Raw genomic sequence first — 14,808 nt, 5'->3', positions numbered from 1 at the left:
TGAGCATAATAAAATAAGTATGATTAAACAATTCAATGGAACATAAATTGAAGAAAAAGGAAAAAAAGGCGAAACAAATGAATGTTTTACGTATTAAAACGAGTTTGGATTTCGACAAGCACACATCATTGTTTATCACGTTTCGCGTATTAGCTTAAAGGAAAAACGTGACTGATTATAATTGTCGGATAGATAAAAAAGGAACGTATGAGAAAAGGAAAAGGCGTGTGAGTGTGAGTGAGAGGAAACGGTAAGAAAGAGAAAGGAGAATGACAGAGAAAAGGAAGATGGCGTAGACGATTAAATGAGCAAGGCGCAAAAAAAGATGTCAGTTAAATTTTATTTATAACTAGCTGACCCGGCAGACTTCGTAGTGCCTCAATCGAGAAATAAAAGACCTAAGCTTCTGTATAAAATAAACTTAAAACAACCAAAAGGAATATGTCCGACGGGGGGTACATCAAAGGAAAAACATATTTGATTCCGAACATATTCATATTTATTTACCCTTTAAACCTTCTCTGGACTTCCACAAATAATTCAAGACCAAAATTAGCCAAATCGGTCTAGCCGTTCTCGAGTTTTAGCGAGACTAACGAACTGCAATTCATTTTTATATCTATAGATAGCAGAGAATGATTTTGGAAGAGAACATTAAAAGTGTAACTAGTTTTATTTTGTACGCCACGATTCCAATTCTACATAATTCTTAAAAATAAACTCTATACGTCCGTCTCAATTCAGTTTCGTTAGAATGTTCTTTGTCAAAGATTTTATGCTAGTCTAGTCAGGGCGATCAGTGTTAGGCTAGGATATTTTCGCTTATAATTTTAAATAGACATACATTAACAAAAACCGACTTCAAATAGAAAAAGAAGATATACCAAAACAAATTAGTATACACTAGAAACAATAATCATCGAAATCGGTTGGCGTGATATTGAGTTATTCATATATTTGTCGCGCACGTACATAATACAAATTTAAGACTTATATGGATTTGTTATGGATATCATTATCAGAACTGGACTAATGGGACCACACGGGAGGCGTCAGCTTTCTAATAAAAAAAGAGTCATCAAAATCGATTCACCCAGTCAAAAGTTATGAGGTAACAAACACAAAAACACAGGCTGAAAAGCTAAGAAAAATTAGATATTTATTCCAGTCTCTTCCTCAGTATATTTAATGCACAAGAAACAATTGCATTTCTAAAAAAAGCGTGGGGTGCATGGTATCAGTAGTTATAAATATTTTATGAACAGATATGAATAGAAGGGTTTTTTTAATAATATCCTGAAAAGCACCCCACGCTTTTTTTACAATAAAATCATTTTTTCTTACACTAAATATTTTTCATTCAAATTTATTCAAATTTATTTTCAATTTTTTAGTTAGCTTTTCTATAAAAGAGTATTGTTTTTCTTTTGTTAAACTATTATTTATTTATTTTAAATATATTGCACTAGTGTGGGGACACTTAAGATCAACGTTACAACGGAAAAATCCTTTGTCACGTGTTTAAGAACGAAGGCCGTTTTTTCTCCAGACACTAAACCTAATTTATGTAAGTAAAAATGTTATCGAAAACTAAAAAAAATTATAATTTCGACGAGAACACGCCGCGACAGTCGCATTGCGTGGATCATCTGAGTTATCTCAGCGGTTAGCGAACAAACAAATAAATTCACATTACAATGACAAGCGTTTACCTTAGTAGTCGATCGACTATGGTTTAATATTTGCATTGAGACTTTAAATTTGTATTAGAATAGTCTAGATTAAGTTCTGAGAGTAATCACTGCCCATTCGTGTGACAATTTCTGGGTTTTTTTTTTTTTTTTTTTTTTCCTACCTATGCTGATAGCCTTGAGAGGCTATTTCAGCTTCGCCCTAACGTTAGTAGGTGAGCTCGCGGGGCTCAACCGGAGAGTTGCTAACACTGACCCTAGCAAGAGCAGTGCTTCGCAGAATCTACCACCGGATCGGAAACGCGACCCACTGAGAAGATCCGGCGAGAAACTCAGTGGGCTGTGTCTATGGGTTAGTTCGCTCGTCGAACCCTTCGTCGCAAGCGACGGGTTCGACGAGGACGGTGACCGGTGCTTGTGGTGCCTAAAAGCACAGTTAATGGATCAGGAGGATCCGTAATGACGTGCTTTGGGCGACGTCGACGGTTTACCATTCGGTCTACTGGGTCGGGTATGTAATTTCCAGCGGCTACGATGAGAGGGTTCTCATGTCGTGCCGCCTTCTCAAAATGGCGCAGCGATGCCGACTGTAGATACTTACTAAGGGACTCGAGCTCCAGGTCGTCGTGGAGATCCACATTCCTAAGGAACCAAGGCGCTCCGACGGCTATCCTGCAGAATCGTGATTGAATAACCTGAAGGGATTTCAAGTTGGTGCGGGCTGCGTGAGCGAACACTACGCTTGCATACGTCATGACGGGGCGTATACAAGTTTTGTAGAGAGTTACCTTATTACGGAGGGACAGTTTGCTTCGACTACAAAGCATTGGATAGAGTCGTCCTAGAATAAACGCGGCGCGGTCGCGTACCGTTTTTATATGGGGACGGAATGTCATCCCTCTGTCGAGGGTGACGCCTAGATATTTGACCTTCGAGACCCACGGAATGGGCTGGCCAAAGAGAGTGATGGGACTAACGGCGGAGGTGTTTGCGCGCCTACTACGGAGTGGGATGCTCGAAGTGATGTTCGGAGGGCGACCCCTTTTGAAGAGCACCGCTGCGCTTTTCGTGGGGTTGATGTCTATTCGCCACTTCCGGAACCACTGTCCCAGGGTGGCTACTGCGATCTGGAGTCGCCGATGAAGCAGCGACATCTTCCTACACGAGTAGTAGATAGCCGTGTCATCGGTGAAGAGCGCTAGATGGGTCTCCGGAGACCGGGGTATATCATTGATATACAAACTAAATAATAACGGGGAGAGCGCGGAGCCTTGCGGGACTCCGGCGGTCAGTTGACGGGGACGAGAACGAGTTCCCTCTACTCGATATCGAAACGAACGGTTCGACAAGAAGTCTCGTATGATGAGCACGAGTCTGTCTGGCACTCCCATGTTGTACAGTTTATAAATTAAACCGTTGTGCCAGACTTTGTCGAGGTTCTGGGGAGAGTGTTTAGGTTATATATACATAATTATTTTTAAACGCACCTAATATTAGTGATTGCACTTTATTTTATTCTTCCGAATAGTGTTTCGTGAGATTTCCCATTGTGGTTGTCTTTTTATCTATTAAAATGTTTATGTTAAGACAAAAATACAATTTATTATTTACAAAGTTATGCGCGAATATTTTAAAACCTTAAAAATTGCTTATTCATTGAACGCGCGAAACAATCGATAATTTTTTCTGCATAAACTTTAACCCGAATTTAGAATACAATTGAAAATTTTACACCCAAAAATTATTTAACGATGTATGCAATAAAGAACTTTTACATATTGATTTTTTTGTTTTAGTTTAAATTTGTACGCAATTAATATACTGGTTGAGTTAGTTATACATATTATTATGTATGGACATCGCACCAAAATCAATCGATTTTATTTCGATTGTTTTTATTTCGTGTTTTAAATAGCATATTTATATCGATTCGGGTAGTTGGTATAAGCAACATTTTTGCAACTTTACAGGAGGAGAGCCATTTGACAGATGCCTGAATCTCGCTTACGACATTTTCAAGACAGTCTTTCATACAACAACATTCGGATACATTCCCGATCCTGCAGACCGAATGGTAAACACGTCGACGTCGCCCAAAACACGTCATTACGGAACCGCACGATCCACTAACGGTGCTTTTAGGTACCTCAAGTAACAGTCATCGTTCTCGTCGAACCCGTCGCTTGCGACGAAGGGCTCGGCGAGTAAACTAACCCACAGACACAGCCCACTGAGTTTCTCGCTGGATCTTCTCAATGGGTCGCGTTTCCGATCCGGTGGTAGATTCTGCGAAGCACTGCTCTCGCTAGGGCCAGTGTTAGCAACACTCGCGGCTTGAGCCCAGTGAGCTCACCTACACGTCACGAAGAAGCTGAAATAGCCTCTCAAGGCTATCAGCATAGGTAGGGAAGAAAAACAACATTCTGACCCTCGGTCTACCGAACAATATCACCCGCTCGGTGGAAGATCTTCCCTTTGTGGTTAAATCTCCAAACGCGATTAAAATATACCAAAATTACCACAAGTAGCCGCTTACGAAAATCAGTCCGAGCAGAATGTGGTTATCCTTGGTAATAAGCAAACAAGAATATCGTTATGGCGTTTTGTGAGTCGTCTGTTGACACACACGTACGAGTTAATGTTTGCACGGTAAATATTGAACTCGATTTATTATTATGAAGCGCTTAGTTTTTCGATTAACTATTAAGCAGCCATTGACGTGTTGCGATGTTTTAGCAAAGTTTTTGTTATTGCCCGTGCAGACAGATGACCACAGGGCCCACCTGATGGTGAGTGGTCACCGTCGCTCATGGACGTCAGCAATGCCAGGGGCAGAGCCAAGCCGCTGCCTACCGCTTAATACTCTCCACAGGCCTCGTTTGAAGAAGGTCATGTCATAGCGCTCAGGAATCGCCGCGGAGGGGAATTACAGACGGTTTAGCTGTGCAAGCATCTCGCGGGAGAGGAACGGAGGGGAGGTTTCGAATAGGGGACAGAGGGACAACGGATCTTTGTGCCTCGACTGTCCTATCTCGGACGTGGCTTATCCCACCCACAGCCATAGAGTTAAGCGCGGGATTTTCTCGGTAGATTCAGTGAAGCACTGTTCTTGCTAGGGCCAATGCTAGCAAGGTCCTTCAGGTTGAACCTGTGACCTCACTACCCGTCCACGTATGGCTGGAATAGATACTTGGCTACTAGCGAATATTTAAAAAATAATGTTACGCCCGTAAGAGTAACGCCATCTATCGCCGAATATCCGAAACGAATATCGAAGGGTCTAGTGACATCTAGAACGCTCGAGAAGTACAACGCCATCTATTGTCAGATAGCGGAAACACACGTCGAAAATACTCGACTGGTGAGGAATGTTCTCGACAATTCTAGGGAAGTCGTATCGACTATAAAAGCATTGTAGAGATGATACGCAAACAGTCCGTAATGGGAACTACTCGAAGCAAAACAGTGAACGGATCACCTGAAGCGAAGCGGAAGAAGCGAATTGAGGATTTTAAAGTGTTGAAGTGTTCTAAGGGCTACTAAGTTGTACTCCGGTAGAATTTTTATTTATCCTGAACCCCAACGCGTAACAATAATATTTCGTTAGTGCGATCCTACATGATTACTTCTAAATGCATACGATACGACATTTGAAAATAAATAAATAAATAAAAAACTCAAACCCTGTTTTATTTTATAACGAGACCGTGTGAAACATTCGGTGACGCTATCAACAAATAATATATTAATTATTTTGAATAATTTAAATAGAGTTAAGTAAATAACAATTTGAATGCTTTGTAAGCATCGTACATATTTTAAAAGGTTAATTTTAGGTGCGCTATTTGCAAATGAGTCGACTATTATCAAAGGCGGCAATCTGACTTTTGAACAATGATTGGTAAATCAGAAAAACGAATTATTGACTTTGTATTCCATCGGCAGTCACAAAACTCTTCGGAACGACATCTTAGATAAATAACAGGTTAACTATTAACCTTTATTTAATGCAGGTTTTGAACCGTATTCTTTGAAAGAGACGATTATATTCAAATCAATCTGTATTGACATATCAATAAATTTTTTTTGTCCAAATGCACAGATTGCCACCTTTGATAATAGACGACTCAAATATGTGTTGTAAATGAAGCGACAAAAAAATCAGCAGCGTAACTACAAGTTCTTTGTGCGAGAATGCAGATAGCGGATAGATCTTTTTCTTTTTTCCTACGTATGCTGATAGCCTTATAGGCTGTTTCAGCTTCACCCTAACATGTAGGTGAGCTCACGGGGCTCAAACCGGGAGTGTTGCTAACACTGACCCTAGCAAGAGCAGTGCTTCGCAGAATCTTCACCGTTAATGGATCGGGAGGATCTGTAATGACGTGTTTTGGGCGACGTCGGCTGTTTACCACTTGGTCTACAGAATCAGGTATGGCGGGTAGAAATGGCTGGTAAGGCAAACCGAAACGCATTACTGCTTCACGGCAGAAATAGGAAGGGCGGTGGTACCTACCCGCGCGGACTTACAAGAGGTCCTACCAACATTAACTACGCAAATTATAATTTTGCGGGTTTGATTTTTATTACACGATGTTATTCCTTCACCGTGGAAGCCAATCGTGAACATTTGTTGAGTACGTGTATTTCTTTAGACAAATTGGTACCCCCCTGAGATTCGAACACCGTTGCATCGCTCAACACGAATGCACCGGACGTCTTATCTTTTCAATCAAATACGCTCGCAAGGAAATATTGCGAGCGTATAATAATTGAACGAATACACTTTGAACCCAAACGTTCGAAGCACGTGAACGTCAAATGATATTTACTCACATTATATAAACTCACGGATATATAAATGTGACTTTTTTATTAAAGTCCCGAGTCCTGCGCAAAAACAATTAAACCAGCTAAATGTCCTTGTCTTTCTGTTTGTTTTGTCGTCAATCTATATTTAAACGAATTACAACTTTGCATATATTATTCCCTGCCTTTTCGTTGGCAGCCTAAGGGGTTATTTGAGCCAACATAGATAGGTTAATATAGTTTAAATAATAATATATTTTACCTTAACTAAAATCTATACTAATATTATAAAGCTGAAGGGTTTGTTTGTTTGTTTGAACGCGCTAATCTCAGGAACTACTGGTCCGATTTGAAAAATTCTTTCAGTGTTAGATAGCCCATTAAAAATAAAAAAAGAATCATCAGTATCGCAAGCATTCTCGAGAAATCGGTGAACTTACATAGATAAAAAATTATGGTCGAATTGATAACCGAATCGATTGATTTTGAAGTCGGTTAAAAGCTTGATTTTGGTACCTTAAATAGCTCCTGAACATTCTATTATTTAAAAATATTTTCACTTTCTACAGAAATGGAGATGCGGATAAAATTTAGCGTTATGCCAAAGTAACTATACTACGCGGACGAAGTCGCGGGCAAAAGCTAGTTAGTTAAATAAATTCTGTTTTATTTCGATATTTCTCTTCACAAAACACGAAATTCCGAGCATAGCAACTGATGTGTACGAAAGAAAAAAAAAACAAAAGAAACATTAATTTAAAACCCATCAATAAATTAGACCGATCTTTCGAGAATCTGCTGGAATTGTCATGTGAATAATGTTTGTTTTTCATGTTGCGATCGTCAAAAATAATGTTTCATTATTTCTTTTTTTTTTTTTTTGTTAAACTTTAACTAAAACTAAGGACTCTCATTTTTAAGTTTTAGAATAAGCTTATTTCATTTAAAAACTGTTTTTGAAGTTTTTTTAGCCGATGCGTGCGCACTGCTGTTTTTTGTTACGGATTCAACTATAAGCACAATTTGATTTTTCTTTCTTTCAGTTGACTAGATATGAAGCTTTTTTATTTTTCGGGCTGGGGCCGAACTTCCTACGTCATCCCCGCGTCTAAGGGGCGCGCGTGGTATGTGGGACTGGTCCGCGACTGCGAGACCGCAGGCCCAAGGATGTTTTCAGGGCCCTACCCACTAAACGACTCCCCTGCACTCTTCGCCCAAGCATCCGATCCCCTCCGAGGTCAGAACCCGGATGAGGTAAGGGGGTTACAGCGGTCAACACTACAACCAGATGACGCAGCTTACCCCAAGGACGCCCGGCCGACGGAGCCTTCGAGGCGAATCGAAGGCTCTGAAACGTCGGCCGTCTCGGTACGGCAGCCCGTCAGGCCGCCCAGACGGTGCCGCTGGTGTCCCCGAAAACCCCGTTGGACCAGAACCAGCCTGCCGGGTCGGGACGCGATACACCGGGAATATGAATCCTAATGACGCGGCGCTTTTCTTTGTTTTTTTTTACGAACTCCAGTTTAGTGGTTCAACGTGATTTTCTTTAAACATTAGCAAACTTAATGAACTGGATATCGGTATATTTAATTATTCATTAATGTCGACTTTTCTTAGCTGTTCACATGTGGTTTCGATTTTTTTTATGAATGATGGTTTACTGCTGGCCCAGAGGCCTTTCCAGTTTTACCAGGACAGGTGGGCAAGGAAAAGCTCAGCCAGGAGTGGTGGGTTTGCTAACAGCTGCCCGAGCGCCTCCGAAGGAGACCTAACAACTCAAGAGCAACTGCTTCGCGAACGAATCTACTACCGGATATTCCAACAGCATACATATTTTAGTTAACTTTTACGGTATCGAGAACGTTAAAAAACTCTCACTGAGCTTACAGGACAGCGATGCGAGCGCTCGCTTCGACGAACATTGACTCAACTAGACGCACCACAAAAACAGCTGAAATTACATTAAAATTTCCATTAACATTATTACTAATTGTCTTCTGGGCATTTTTTTGTATCCAGTTACGTTGTTACGTCAAACGTGCTGTCTAGAAGTGTGGGTATATTTTGCAGAGCGTGACTAGCGAAGATAATGACGCATGAAATAAGAACTAAAAATAAATTATTAGCTTAAAAAAACTAACAAGATACGCTTTTGTAGAAAATTCAACTAAAAAATATAAAATAAATTTTAATAAATTTTAATTTAAAAGTAGTGTGAGAAAAAATGATTTTATTGTAAAAAAAACCGTGGGGTGCATGGTATCAGTGTTTATAAATATTTTATGAACAGATATGAGTAGAAGGGTTATTTTGATAATATCCTGAAAAGCACCCCACGCTTTTTTACAATAAAATCACTTTTTCTTACACTATTTTTTATTCAAATTTATTAAATTTATTTTCTATTTTTTAGTTGGATTTTCTACAAAAGCGTATTTTGTTAGTTTTTTTTTAAACTATTATTTATTTTTCATTTTTTAGTTGAATTTCAATGTTTTCAATTTTTTTTCGATTTTTTTTTTAATATTGAATTGACATCGGTCCTTAATAAGGATACCAAATTTCGAGTTAATCCGACGTTTTGAAGGGCGTCAAAATCATGTTCAAAAATTCCGTTACAAACATACATACATACGTCTGAAGCTAATAAAAGCGTATTAAAAAGCAGGTTTCGCTTTTAAAACATTCGTTTCACGTGATTTTTTTAGTTTGTAAGGTCGTTGACCTGCCGATCCCGAAGGCTGAGAGGTAGAGGCTTGCTCCAGGAATGATCTGCGAAATTTGAGTCCTGACTAAACAACATGACCGTCGAAAAAGAACAAGAAACGACAAATACATAATGACTAAAGCCAATTCAATACGTGAACAATTTTATAGAATACTAGCGGGCCGCTCCGGCTCCGCTCGGGTCGTTAACAAAAATTTCAACGACATTGTTTTATTTTTTCAAATAAAAGAACACTTGTTGCGGCATAACTATAATAGTTAGACATTGCGTCTAAGTGTACGGACCACTGTCTTTCGACAGTCAGTACTGCACAGTATTGGACGTGGAACGTTGTCTTTGACGATTAGTACTGCCCCTATTGCGGTGGGTGCACGGAACTCTGTCCGTGACAGATAGTAATGTCTTATGTGACCGTTATCATTCACGATTATCTGTCACTGGTGGTAGGACCTCTTGTGAGTCCGTGCGGGTAGGTACCACCACCCTGCCTATTTCTGCCGTGAAGCAGTAATGCGTTTCGGCTTGAAGGGTGGGGCAGCCGCTGTAACTATACTTGAGACCTTAGAACTTATATCTCGGGGTAGGTGGCGCATTTACGGTGTGGATGTCTATGGGCTCCAGTAACCACTTGGCACCGGGTGGGCTGTGGGCTCGTCCACCCATATAAGCAATTAAAAAAAAAAACCCTCGCGACACTTTCTGTAAATAATAATGTGTTCTAAAAAGTCGTAGTACATTTTTTTATTCTATCATCAATAGTTTTTGCAGGGCACGCGATGTAAAGAATATTTTAGGTAATTTTTTTACACCTTGGGTTAAATTATTGGAGTTTTAGTAACGATCCCTATTTTTTTCGAAAAAGATTATAGCTTAAGTCACTTGGGAATAGTGTAGCTTCCAAACAGTAACAGAATTTTTTAAATCGGTTCCGTAGTTTCGGAGCATATTCAATACAAACAAACAAACAAATCTTTCCTCTTTATAATATTAGTATAGATTAGTATAGACTAGCCATACTCGGCATCTTCGCTGGGCATTTAAAATTAACATTATTATTTATTGTAATTATCATTAAGGAGTTCAACGCTCATATAAATATTAGCCTATTCATTAAGTACCTACAGGTATTTTCTACATGGATACCAAGTTTCAAGTCAATCGGATGCACGGTTCAGTAGTTATAAAGGAACATCCGTAAAAACCACTAGATTTATATATTAGTATAGACTATATATTAATAATAATATTATATATAGTAATTATATTATTATTATAATAATAGCGGACCCGGCAGACGTTGTCCTGCAAAAATTCATTCAAGTCTATCCAGCCGTTTAGGAGAAGTTCAGTGACGTGTGTTTGTCACTGAACTTCTCTTCAGAAGAAATATATATATAAAGATTATAGTACAGGATTACTATAATATATTATTTCAGTTAAATATTTTGTAAAATAGCTAATATACTGTAAATATTTCTCTTTTTATATTATTATATTATGTATAAACTTATTCAATGTATACGACAAAAGTTACCTTTTAGATTATGTTATTGTAGAAATTGCCTTTTGAGTCATATTTTATTGTCAACAAGTTTTTATCAACAATCTGAGGTAATAATGTATTATTATTGATAATTATTTACTTCTGTATATAAATTTTTGCATTTAATAACTTTAATGTTAATATTACGCTCAAGGACAATCAAAAAAGCTGTAGAAACAAATCAAGAAAGGTTAAAGCCGAGGTCAAAGATTGGTCAGTTCTGACGGCCTAAGCATAGGTCTGAGCGACTCCGGGATTATGATTCTACTACAGGCAGCTTGTCTTGTCTGGTGGTAGGACCTCTTGTGAATCCGCACGGGTAGGTACCACCAACTTGCCTGTTTCTGCCGTGAAGCAGTAATGCGTTTCGGTTTGAGGGTTGGGGCAGCCGTTGTAACTATACTTGAGACCTTAGAACTTGTATCTCAAGGTGGGTGGCGCGTTTACACTGTAGATGTCTATGGACTCCGGTAACCACCACAGTAACAACCAGGCGGGGGCGTGAGCTCGTCCACCCATCTAAGCAATAATAAAAATAAAAAAATAACTCATGACATCATCCCGTGGAGTTTGACGCCAAAAAAAGCGCATTACATCGGCCGAGTGCTGGTAAGGCTAGCAACGAAAACCTTAGTCCAATTTGTTTATTGATTATTAGTAGGAAATGAAATAATACCTATACTTGTACCTACTATAGTTGTACCTATACTTACCTTTTTAGTCCGCACGGGTAGGTACCACCGCCCCGCCTATTTCTGCCGTGAAGCAGTAATGCGTTTCGGTTTGAAGGGTGGGGCAGCCGTTGTGACTATACTGAGACCTTAGAACTATATCTCAAGGTGTGTGGCGCATTTACGTTGTAGATGTCTATGGGCTCCAGTAACCACTTAACACCAGGTGGGCTGTGAGCTCGTCCAGACTTCTAAGCAATAAAAAAAAAAAAAAAAAAACCTTACAACTCATATCTCAAGGTAAGTGGCGGCATTTACGTTGTAGATGTCTATGGGTTCCGGTAACCACTTAACACCAGTGCTGTGAGCTCGTCCACCTATCTTAGCAATAAATAAAATGGTAGGTGAGCTCACGAGGCTCAAACCCTGCTGATGTTGTTAACACTAGCCCTAGCAAGAGCAGAGCTTCGCTGAATCCCACTGAGAAGATCCGGCGAGAAACTCAGTGGGCTCCTATGTTTGCAATGAGGCCGGCGTACACCTCAAACACACGTCTCACGGTGAGTTCGTATCGAATCTTCTGATGTATTTATTATACATCAAAACCGATGGAGTTCGTTGTCTCCTAGCAGCTTCTTTATTCAAACGATTATGTTTTTTTTTGTCAAATTTAGAATTAAGGGATTAAGGATGAACGAATGGCAAATTAGGTATATAATATTATAATATCTTGCACTGCACTAAAATTCGCATGTCAAATAATGACAAAGCGTACTCGCTGCTTTTAATTTATGTAATACTCGTAACTCATTTTCACTATGCTTGGCGAATAAATGATTTCTTTCTTTCTTTCTTTAAGAGACACATTACTTTACTGTCAAATTTCGACAATAACCGGTCTGTACACGAGTCTGCGATTCAACGTTCTGATCAGAAACGCCAATGGCTATATAAGTTACGACAAAATGCAAATATTATACACAAAATAAAACATGCCATATCCACGCAGGGCACGCGTGCGTGGTTATTGATTCAATAAAAAACGCTAACGCTAAGAAGACTGTTATCTTTTTTTTTTATTATTGCAGCTGGTGGACTAGCTCCCAGCCCACCTGGTGTTAAGTGGTTACTGGAGCCCATAGACATCTGCAACGTAAATGCGCCACCCACCTTGAGATATAAGTTCTAAGGTCTTAGTATAGTTAGAACGGCTGCCCCGCTCTTCAAACTGTCACGCGGTACTGCTTCACGGCAGAAATAGGCGGGGTGTTGGTACCTACCCGTGCGGACAATTAGCATTGGATTGCGAGTGATCAACACCTCAAGCCAGACACGACTTTCAGCAACAAAAAGACCGACTCAGAAGAATCATTGAATTATGCACAAAAGCTCAATGTGCTTAGTGCGAGTTTTTTAACGGTCTCGATAGCGTAAAAGTTAACTCAATTTTGTATGCAGTTGGAACAGCGCCCCTAGCGGCAAACGTAGCAAACGATCCCATTCCATACAAATATGAGTTAACTTTTACGCTATCGAGAACGTTAGAAAACTCGCACTAAGCACACAGTTGGAAATTGGCTAATCACGTCGCGAAGCTTAAGGTTAAGAGATGGACCATAAAAGTATAATAACATTTTGGAAAGGCCCGCTATGTTTAAGGGTCAGGTCGACCATTGCCTCGTTGGGAAGATGAGATAGCAAGGACAGCCGGTCCAAATTGGAAAGAGGTTTTACACACAGAGATAATTGGGCATCTTTGGAGAAAGAGTTTACCCAATAAGAGGTTTCTACAGATATTACGTCTGGTGTAGTGGTAAGTGACATGGTCACTACACAAGGGGTTCGCGGGTTCGAATCCCGCCAAGGGAAGATATTTGTATGATAAATATAAATGTCTTTTCCAGGGTTATGGATGTATATTAAATATATGTATGTGTATAATAAAAATCTTACATTTATATCCGTTATCTGGTACCTGTAACACAAGTTCTTAACGAACTTATCACGGGACCAGTTAACGTGGCGTGATTGTTAGTAAATATTTATAAATATTTATTTATTTATTACTTAACAAATAAACAAGTTTTCATATGACGCATTGTCTTAAATTAACAAGAGAATTGCAAAATGCAAAATGGTTTGTTTATAAATCAATTAAGAGTGTAACTAGTGTAAATTGTATTAAATTAGGTTTAATTGATCATACTTGTTTATAACTGTTAAAATATTTAGTAGAATATAAAAGACTTTTTATTTCTATTTCTATTTAATGTTCAATTACAACTAAACTTGTAAATAATAACTTAATAACGTCCATTAAAATTGTAAAATTAATTTAAAACGCATATAAAAGTATTCGAACTTTTTTTTTTTTATGTAAAAAAAAGGAAAAAAAAAATTTTAAACGCTTTTCTTATTATAGAATAACAAAAAAAAAACTCACCGCTGTCAAATATAAACAGTTTTGTTTTATTTATTTATTGTTATTTTTTTATATTTAAATTTCACGCAACGTTTTTTTTTTCGGGTTTGGCTCGACGCGAATACACGTCTTCACGGTTGAGACGGCGACGGTCAACTGGATCAACAGTGGTTACTGGTTAGCGATCACCACACATCGTGAACGTGTCGTCACATTATAATGTCAGAAAATATTTAACACTCTACCATGTTTTTTTTAATGCTTAGATGGGTGGAGGAGCTCACAGCCCACCTGATGTCAAGTGCTTACTGGAGTCCATAGACATCTACAACGTAAATGCGTCACCCTTCAAACCGAAACACATTACTGCTTCACGGCAGAAATAGGCGGGGTGGTGGTACCTACCCGCGCGGACTCACAAGAGGTCCTACCACCAGTAGGTGAAGAAAACGAAACATTGGAAATACATATATAAGGATATGGAATATTCTAATAAAAATGTTTGAACATTAATAAAAGACTTCATTTTGTTTTCTGTACAATATTAAGGAAACAACATTTGAAGCCTTTATTTTCCACAAATTATTATTTTACACAGTATTATTGGATTAAGTAAAACTGACCTCCTCTTTTTTCTCAATGACAGAGAGTTCAGTCAACATATTTAAGGAAAATAATATTGTTACGCCGGTAAGAGTAACGCCATCTATCGCCGAATAATCTAAAGAATATCGAAGGACCTAGTAGCATCTAGAACGCTTAAGAAACACAACGCCATCTATTGTCAGATAGCGGAAACACACATCGAAAATACTCGACTTGTGAAGAATGCTCTAGTAATCGGAACTACTCGAAGCGAAACAACGAACGGATCACCTGAAGCGAAGCGGAAGAAACTAATTGAGAATTTTAAAGTATTATAAGTGTTCTAAGTGCTAATACAG

The 14,808-nt window shown here is 38.9% G+C and overlaps 1 protein-coding gene across 1 annotated transcript in view; it reads right to left on the bottom strand.

The window, feature by feature from the left end:
- The window catches only part of LOC114249889 (fatty acyl-CoA reductase wat), a 45,772-nt gene extending 31,732 nt beyond the window's left edge, over positions 1 to 14,040 (bottom strand). Inside the window, exon 1 of the mRNA XM_028183583.2 lies at positions 13,886 to 14,040. The gene's annotated coding sequence lies outside the window, so the exon portion shown is untranslated. The remainder of the gene's footprint in view (positions 1 to 13,885) is intronic.
- Between the last annotated feature and the right edge of the window lie 768 nt (positions 14,041 to 14,808).

The sequence above is a fragment of the Bombyx mandarina genome, chromosome 23, assembly GCF_030267445.1.
Source record: "Bombyx mandarina strain Sakado chromosome 23, ASM3026744v2".
Lineage (NCBI taxonomy): Eukaryota > Metazoa > Arthropoda > Insecta > Lepidoptera > Bombycidae > Bombyx > Bombyx mandarina.
The sequence above is the reverse complement of the archived record's forward strand: the minus strand, read 5'-3'. Positions and strand labels throughout refer to the sequence as shown.